This window comes from Adiantum capillus-veneris, chromosome 10 (assembly GCF_014529385.1).
Source record: "Adiantum capillus-veneris isolate H3 chromosome 10, ASM1452938v2, whole genome shotgun sequence".
NCBI lineage: Eukaryota > Viridiplantae > Streptophyta > Polypodiopsida > Polypodiales > Pteridaceae > Adiantum > Adiantum capillus-veneris.
In genome coordinates, this window is record NC_140940.1 from 122202012 (window position 1) to 122211558 (window position 9547).

The window sequence follows — 9547 nt, forward strand, 5'->3', positions numbered from 1 at the left end:
TTGATGCGAGGCAATAGAGGAAAGTGTCGAAAAACCTTTTGTCGAATTTTTGTTCCGTGGAGATCTACTCCATATCTCTCGGAATCACATTTCGGACACTTCTCCATGTTTAAGTATTCCCCTCTGAAAAGAATGCAGTCGTTAGGACAAGCGTGAATCGAATTGTAATCCATCCCCAAGTTTTGAAAGAGCTTTCTTGCTTCCTCTCTAGAATTTGGCATCACATTATCAACTGACAGTATGTGTTCTTTGAGCAATCTACACAACGAAAAAAATACAAGACACGTGTAGGTAATCTATCGGATTATTATACATCTATAGTTCTTTATTGAAGTAAACACATTGTAATAGATCAACTGAAAAGTGTTGTGATGATAATGTCACTCCATCCAAACTTTGCTTGCATGTTGAGAAGAACCAAGAGCGCTTTCAATCTAGACACACATGCTCCACCATACAATGGCGTATCGGCTTCATTTTTCATGTCATCATAGATAAGCCTTTCTGAATTCATGATTGTCTTGATCATTTTATCGATCTTGGGCTCAAACATAGCCTCGTTGATTGTGGTCTGCATGATCACCCTCCTCCGATCTGTCACAGAGGCTGCATCTTGTGGCCTCACGTATGCTGCTTGACCAAAGCGCCTGCGAACACGTCTATTGGGTTGCAAGATTGCTGCCTGTTGGCCAGTGTCAGAGTCTGACAAGTTATAATTGACAACAACTCGATCTATAATAGATGGGTCAAACTCGCCAAATTCGCGAATGTGCTGTAAAGAAATGCATCTTGTCCGTCGCATAGCATGTTTGCATTGTTTACAAGGACATAAGATCCTTGTTGAGAGATAGGTGTTTCGGTTGGACGGCCCCACATCGTCGTCACTACTCATAATGAATGTAAAAACCTTATAATACCTTGACATAAATTTAATCTTCTATTGGCATCCTCTGTCTCTTCTCTCTCTCTCTCTCTCTCTCTCTCTCTCTCTCAAATCACACTGTAAACTACCTCACATTCTCTAGTCATGTCCAATCCCCACACACTCGGTCTAGAGGTGCACAGAGATCAGAACCACCGGGTTATAATCTCGTCTTTATTGATCAATGCCTATATTTGTAGGTACGAGAAATCTACACACCCACGTCTACATGACAATGTATGTAGTGGACAAAACCCCTTTGCCTCTTCTTTAGTTCTAGCAATTCACAGCAGCTTAACATCCCTTCACAACACATCCTTTACACTTGTTTGAGGGACATGTCCTAAAAGATATAATAGATAAGTACAGGTAGCATGTATATGATTACACCAAGTGGTTGCATCCGTGGAGAGGAAGAGAGAGATCACCATTGGACTAACTCTAAATTTAAACCGTAATCTTGAAGGTAAACTAGATCTAACCTTAAATCTAACTTAAATCTAACTTAGATCTAACCTAATTTTAAATCTAACGTAGATCTAATCTTAAATCTAACCTAAGTCTAAATCTAATTTAATCTTAAGTTTAACCTAATTTTAAATCTTACCCTTATCTTAAATATAGCATAAACCTAAATCTAATCTAACTTTAAATCTAACATAAACTTAAATCTAATCTAATCTTAAATCTAACCTAAACTTAAATGTGATCTAACTTAAATCAAATTTAAATGTAATCTAACTAAATCTTAACCTAATCTTAAATCTAACATAAACCTAAATCTAATATAATCTTAAATCTAACATAATCTTAAGTCTAACCTAAACCTAAATGTAATCTAACCTAATCTTAAATCTAATTTAAATCTACTCTAGACCTAAATCTTAATATGACATTTCATTTCATATTTTCTCTACTTTTTCTATTTATCTCTCTTTGTTTTCTCCCCTTATCTCTCTCTCGCTCTCTCTTTGCTTTCTCCTCCCCCCCCCCCCTCTCTCTCTCTCTCTCTCTCTCTCTCTCTTCCTCTCTCAATGTGTGTGAGTATGCATTCTTTGTTTATGCATGTGTGTACATTCAATGTGTATGTGTGTGTGTGTGTGTGTGTATGCGTTGTTTGTTTATGCATGTGTGTACATCCTCTCTCTCTTTCTCTCTCTCTCTCTCTCTCTCTCTCTCTCAAAGACACAATGTGTGTGTGTGTGTGTGTGTGTGTGTGAGAGAGAGAGAGAGAGAGAGAGAGAGAGAGAGAGAGAGAGAGGGGAAGAGAACATGAAAGGGAGGAGAGGGAAGGAGCATACTTGGCTCTCCTTCCTCTCCTCGTGTGTGTGTGTGTGTGGGGGGGGGGGGAGGGAGAGAGAGAGAGAGAGAGAGAGAGAGAGAGAGAGAGAGACGAGCATATACCTGTTTCACTAGAGCGTCGAAACTCAGTTAGCGACACCGGGGGATAAACAAACCGTTGTAGTTTCGTCGCTACAGCCGTCACAAGTGCACATAACCTTTTGTAGTGAAGCATGTTAAATGCTAAATGTATGACAGATGCGGCTTTAAAGGACCAAATGATGCATTGATGAGGCTAAAAATGAGTATGCTTGAAGTGATTACATATGGGAGTTTATGATCTAGAATTGCAGTTCTTGAAGTGCTCTACCAGCCTGTCTTTACGGCTCATCGATTGGAGCTACGATGAAGAAGCTATGACAGTTTGAAGTTTGAGTTAATTACAGATCCGTACCGGATTGGGCAAGTGCAGTTGAGAGATTGGAGATTAAGAGAATGCATGGGGCTAAAGTGCTCACTTTGTGGAGCACATCGATCTTTTCAGATCGGCAATCAGAGCTCTGGTTGCCAAGATATTAGCAGTTTAAGTTGCATCAGGGGCCAATTCCGTGCCAGACTGGTCGCCTTGGTCAGTGTGACATTTGAGATGCTTTCGGCCTCGCAAGGGTTTGTATGGAGACTATATGGCGAGTGAAGGCCAAAGGAATTTATAGCTTGCCAATCGGAGTCCGGAGCTATAAGATATTCATGCTTGAAGTCAGTGACAAAGACCAATGATGAGGTACTGGATGACTTTTGGTAGGTTTGGAAACCTCAGTTAGTGGGCCCACAAAGTTTGGGACGGTGGCTTCCAAAAGAAGATGATGGCTCAATCATCAGATCGGTGGGCCACATATGGTAGTGGCAAGAAGAATTTAAAACGGTGTCTCTTGGAGCACATTGGTTGCGGAAAATTCACAATGATATTGTCAAATCAAGGGTTATTGAAAATGAGCGTGCCTTGGTCGATCTATATGCCATATATGGTGTACCTAATTATCACGACCCCGCCCATAAAGCAAGCCCAATCACCACATAAAGGCCGCCCAAAGGACAAAGGGTGGCCTTCCGCTTAGAAAAAAAGGGGATTTTAATGTGGAAAGAAGAAAGAGAAAAAGCGTGGGCATGGCGGGCGAGGAACAGAGGCAATGCAGGCAAAGAGAGAGAGAATCTCGCGTCGGGTGCTCCGGTGCTTGGACGACGACGAGCATGAAGGCAAAATTGCTCAGCTTGCCAGGGTGCCACCGTTCGAAACCGCTCACGACAGATTTGGCGCTGCTTGACTCGCCCGACTGCCCCGTCATCACTAAGTGGTCACGCGCCACATCAGTCACTGATGGGTAGGAGAATAACAAGTGATAAAATCACAAGGCCTGCCAGGCATGATACAAATTTCTTTTTGACATGCAATTTTTTAAGTCCCCTTTCATATGCTTTGTGGAATGCAATCAACTTATATAATTTGCCATATATAACGTTAACTTAAAAATATAAATACAAAAAATGTTAGGCAATTTTGAGATTGTTTTGATAGGCAAAATAGCCCTTGACAAAAAAAATAGGCGTCAATTTTAGGCCTTGATATGAGGCTAGATCCCACTTTAAAATCACTACATCTCTAAGCTTTTAAAAAAAACATAAGCACATAAAATTGAATTAAAAAGCACCTTTAAGCTCTACACCTTAAGGTTTAGATCCCTATGCTCTACACCTCACTTAAAAATTCTACATTTTTAAGCTCCAAAGCTTTTTTTACAAATTTAAAACTGTAGATCCCTAAGTTGTAAATCCCACTTTAAAAGCTTTAAAGTTCTAAGTTCTAAAACTCTAGCGTCTTGGGGTGACCCTCCCCCTACTTATGGATGCATGTAACATTTTCACTTTCTTTAATTCAAAATTTTACCTTCTAATAAAAAAAACTTTAGATCCTCATTGGATCATTGGAGACCTTACTTTAAAAGTTCTAAACTTAGCTTTAAAATTTTTAAAAATAAAAATAAAAAATCTTTAAAGGTTAAAGCACTAAATGATAAATTCCTTTCGTAAAGTTTTAACTAACAAAAATGACAACTTTAGTCTATTACTTCAAGTTTCAAAGGGTGAACCAAATTCTCAAAATGAAAAGGTGGGTAGAAAAACTTCTCATATTTCAAAATGAAAAGGTGACTCTTGGGATTTGTGGAGCCTCTAACATGTAAGTCTCTCAACGTTTCATGCAACCCAAAATCTTTTCCTTGATATACTAGAGTTCATTTTATATTTCAAAACTGAAGACATGTACATCATTAGATTTACACAATTCATTTCAATGAGTGCCCACTATCTTATTTCAACCAATCAACATTTTTGACCTATTAAAAAATGCTTTAAAATACAACTCAACCTTTTTCCTATTGTAGTCAGCAAAAAGAGAAGGCAACGCTATAGCTTTGCCCTTTGGGCAGGCCAAAAAGGGTTAGGGATATAATAATATGGGAGGAACGAGGGGAGGAAGCAATAAGGAAGGCAGAGAATAACGAAGGGAAGGAGGAGCTCGGTAAGCAAGCAAGGGAGAGTCGAAGAAGCTCGGCTCTCTCTCTCTCTCTCTCGGGAAAAGCTGGCCGCTCTTTCTCTTTCGAAGGATGAAGCATGAACAAAAGGGAAGCAAGAGAAGGCCAAAAAGGGTTAGGGATATAATAATATGGGAGGAACGAGGGGAGGAAGCAATAAGGAAGGTAGAGAATAACGAAGGGAAGGAGGAGCTCGGCAAGCAAGCAAGGGAGAGTCGAAGAAGCTCGGCTCTCTCTCTCTCTCTCGGGAAAAGCTGGCCGCTCTTTCTCTTTCGAAGGATGAAGCATGAACAAAAGGGAAGCAAGAGAAGACAAGGGAAGGTGAAGGCCACCGAAGGCTTGGAGCAAAGACAAACAAGATGCGCTCTCGGAAGCAAGCACGAAGATTTTCTCTCTCTCTCTCTCTCTCTCTCTCTCTCTCTCTCTCTCTCTCTCTCTCGGGCCAGAATCAAGGTCGGGCCTCGATTGAGGAGGTTGTGTTGCATGAATGAGGGGAAGGTGTATCTTGAGAAGAAGGAAGCAAGGAGTCGGGAAGGAAGCTAAGAAGCCTCTCTCGTTCTCGAAGCTACGAAGCCACTCTCTCTCTCTCTCTCTCTCTCTCTCTTTGTCGTCTCATAGGAGGCGAGCAAGGTTTTTCTCTCACTCCAATAGAGAGATTTCTCTCTCTTGACCATAGATAAGCAAGGGGTATAATGCTTTCTCTTGGCCTTGGTGAAGCGAGGAAGCAGAAGAAAAATGGAGCAGGATGAACTAGATGAGGGAGGTAAACCCATGAGGTTAAGCAAAGGAGAGAGCAAGCAAAGAACCAGAACAAGAACTATGGAATCCTAAGCTATCAGCGAGTTTGACAGATCCCTTAAGGGAAATTGAAGGAGTAAAAGTGAGCATCTATGAAGGAGGTGAAGAACGAGAAAGTCGGGGGATTTTTGCAGATCTCTCTCAATCTTTTTCTCAGTTAAGCATGAGAGGTGATGAGAGAATGCTACAGAGAGTTAGTTTGCAGAGCTTATAAGGGTAATTGAAGCAGGAAGAGCCACATGGAGGAAACCTCCATCACCGTCATCAGCTTGAAGATTGATTAATCATCCTGTTGAGTCCCAATGTCATTAATAGCTTGGTTAATCTTGTAAAAGGGAGCTTAAACTCCTAATTTTCAGTTAATCCGAGTGACGGTGCTGCTAACAGTCCGCCTTGGTCAAAGCATTATTCAACTAATTGATGATTACGATAATTGCTAGAGCTTTCAGTGTTTGTTGTTCTCTGTCTTTCACACCTCCCACAGCCCCCCGCGCCTACCCGACTCACGTTTCGAACACAAATCCCCCGACACCGTTTCTTTTCAAGCATGGGGTCCGTGCTCATCTTTGGACCAGGGAGCTCCGTTGGCCATCTCATGTCCAACGCGAGATTCACAAAGCCTATAATTTTTTGACAGGTCCCTGCCACGCTGCTACTCGCAATGAAGATGGGCAGGCGATCTATAAGCAGCCTAACTTAGATACAATGATTATTCAACACAACTGTGCTATGAGTCTCGCAGAGTTTGGTTGTGAGCCTTGAAGTCACGGCCCACGACTCTCTGAGGGGGTTATTTTTGATGAGACACTATCCACCCCGTGTCCTTCATCATAAAACCTGTCGAAGGACGGATGAAGCGCCTCATCTGCGTCGACCTCGACACACCGCCATCCTGCTAGCTACAGAATTTCTGCACCTCCTGTTTTCATGGCTCCCCGTTAAGTCGGTTCATTTGGGGTCGCAGGGCCTCCAAGTCTCTGCTCAGGGCCTTGGATGTATGCCGTCTACGGCCCCCACAAGCCTGAGGCTGACATGATCACCCTCATTCATCACGCCGTCCACTCAGGCATCACCTTCCTCGACACCTCTGACTTCTACGGCCCCTTCACCAACGAGATCCTTCTTGGCAAGGTACATGTTCTGCGACATGATTTAACAGCATTGTTTTCTCAGTGTTCAATGTATGCATTTGTTGACGAGCCCACAATCCAATGTGTCCACAATTCAGCCCACCGAAGTAATTACAAGAACGTGCTCTGTATGTGCATGTGGTGCGCGCACTTGTCAGTAATTACCCTCTCCCAATGTATGCATGCCACACTTGATGAAACCAGTGTACCTCATTACAAACATTTGTCTGTGTGCACATGCATGTAATCAACTCTATTGATCTTAATTGTATGTATACGTACAGGCCCTCGAGGGAACAAGGCATAAAGTCCAGCTTGCCTCAAAGTTCGGCGCCATGTTCGATGTGGTCGCTGGCACGTTCGGCGCCAATGGAGATCCTGCATATGTGCGTGCAGCTTGCGAAGCTAGCCTTAAGAGGCTTGATGTAGACTACATTGACTTGTACTACCAACATCGTGTTGACATCAATGTTCCAATCGAAGTCACGGTGAGGTAACGCGCCAATGGAGATCCTGCGTATGTGCGTGCAGCTTGTGAAGCTAGCCTTAAGAGGCTTGATGTAGACTACATTGACTTGTACTACCAACATCGTGTTGACACCAATGTTCCAATCGAAGTCACGGTGAGGTTACCTCCTTACAAGCTAAGCTGCCAAGATTTTAATCAAATGCAAACATTGAGCATATAACTTTAAACAGATGCAAACATTCAAATCACGCTAGAATATGCAAAATGCAGCCATTGAGTATTTTTCAAGCACAAGTTTTTCTGCATGAGTTTTTGCAGAGTCTCCTCATATTGAGCTTTTATGTGCTCTGCTCTACAGGTAGGGGAAATGAAGAAGCTAGTGGAAGAAGGAAAGGTGAAGTATCTAGGGCTATCCGAGGCTTCGGCGTCAACCATACGACGGGCCCATGCAATCCACCCCATTAGTGCAGTCCAGCTGGAGTGGTCTTTGTGGTCGCGTGATGTGGAGAAAGACATCATACCCACGTGCAGGTGGTTTCATCTACTCTCCCCGCTTGTATGTGCGCATGCGTATGGTGGGCATGCCAACCATTACCATACATGCATGCTGTGTATACTGTGGATGTGGGAAAATGGACCAACATGAAAGAATGAGAATTGTCACTTCACTTAGCTCCTTTTCTGACACTAATTGCAGGGAACTTGGGATTGGCATAGTTGTGTATAGCCCTCTTGGTCGAGGTTTCTTTTCTGCTGGTGCAAAAATTGTTGAAAGCACAACAGAAATAGATTTTCCCAAGGTATGCTGTGTTGTTGGATAAGCTTGCCGAATGTTGATATAATACTGAATAAACTCTCCAGAATTTATTTCTAAAAATTTATCACAATCACAATTCCTTGCATTGATCAGCCTACGTATGGTACTTGTAAGTGTAGATTGGGCAGCCAAGGATGCAAGGGGAAAATCTTGAAAAGAATCAGGTTTTGTTTCAATCATTACAAGAGTTAGCTTCAAGAAAAGGGTGCACGCCTGGACAGCTCGCACTTGCTTGGGTTCAGCACCAAGGGGACAATGTCGTACCCATTCCCGGCACGACGCGGGTCAAAAATTTCGAGGAAAATGTGGGTGCCCTCCATGCGAAGCTTAGCAAAGCAGAGCTAGAGGAGATTGAGGCTTTGTTTCATGTTGATGCCATCGCTGGAGAGCGTTATAATGACACATATTGTCTCACCACAATTCTGATACTCCTCCCTTGTCTACATGGACAGCTCCTTGATCGTTTGTTTGCATGTCTCCTGCTACAAATGGATACGACTATGAAAGTGTCCAAGTTCGAGTTACTAAGCTTGTGAAGCCAAGCTACCTGACATGCCATCGCGAGGAAACTTAACTATGTGTGATGTCTTCCTTCTCCCAAATAACATCATCACTCCCAAAAAGAAAAGTGCATGAACCTCTAGAACTTTACACATGAAGCCTTTCCAAGAGTATAGAATATAGAGTAGGGTACTTATTCTTTGGTACTACTTAACCTACATCCTCACTTACCTTGCAATTTTGAATAATGGGATTATTAAACTATCCCTACCATACCTGGACATGTCTATGAAAAACTATCTATATGGCATGCAAATGGCATAAGGTATGCATATGATCTCTATTCCCAACAAGAAAAAGAGGTGGCCTCCAATTCCTACTCTCAAACTATGACAATGCTCAACTCCTTTGAATTTGTCATGCCTTGGGCTTGTGTATTGCAGGGCATCAAGCAATCTCAACCGTCCATTGCATTAGCATTCTAACAGTGAACATAACGAAAACAGTGCAGTCAACAAGATTTCACCAATGGAATTCACCAAGAGGAAATCCCAGCCAGTCATATCACGCACACAAAATTCTAGCCAATCAAATGCAAGATTGGGCATGACGGATGGGAATCTCCGCCTCGCCTATTCCGGCCCGGAACAGTGGGGGTGGGGGAGATTCCCCACCTCGTCACCCTCCATGACTAAGGAACGGCATTTGATAATAAGAACAATAAACTTTAGTACTCGTGTGTACATACAACAAATCAATCTGTATGTTCTCCACAAAACGCACATTTGACAATAAGAACAATAAACTTTAATACTTGTAAGTTCATACAACAAATCAATTTGTGTGTTTTCTACAAAACTTAAGAAAAATTTGATGTCGTGCATGTGTAGATTAATTTGATGTAGTGCAAGTACAACGTCGGTCACTTATATACACCTCCTCTTGCAAAGCACCACATAGGAAAGCGTTCTTTGAATCCATATCATGCAAAAAATCATCCCTTAGTTGTAGTGATTGCAAATGGAAGTAGGAGATTCTCAA

The 9547-nt window shown here is 42.2% G+C and overlaps 1 pseudogene across 1 annotated transcript; it reads left to right on the forward strand.

Annotated features, from left to right (window-relative positions):
- The first annotated feature begins 6302 nt into the window (after positions 1-6302).
- On the forward strand, positions 6303-9312 carry LOC147449567 (putative aldo-keto reductase 2; annotated as a pseudogene). The gene is made up of 5 exons (XR_015189551.1): positions 6303-6720; positions 7004-7207; positions 7547-7719; positions 7886-7988; positions 8125-9312. The product of XR_015189551.1 is annotated as a putative aldo-keto reductase 2 (transcript).
- The last annotated feature ends 235 nt before the right edge of the window (positions 9313-9547 follow it).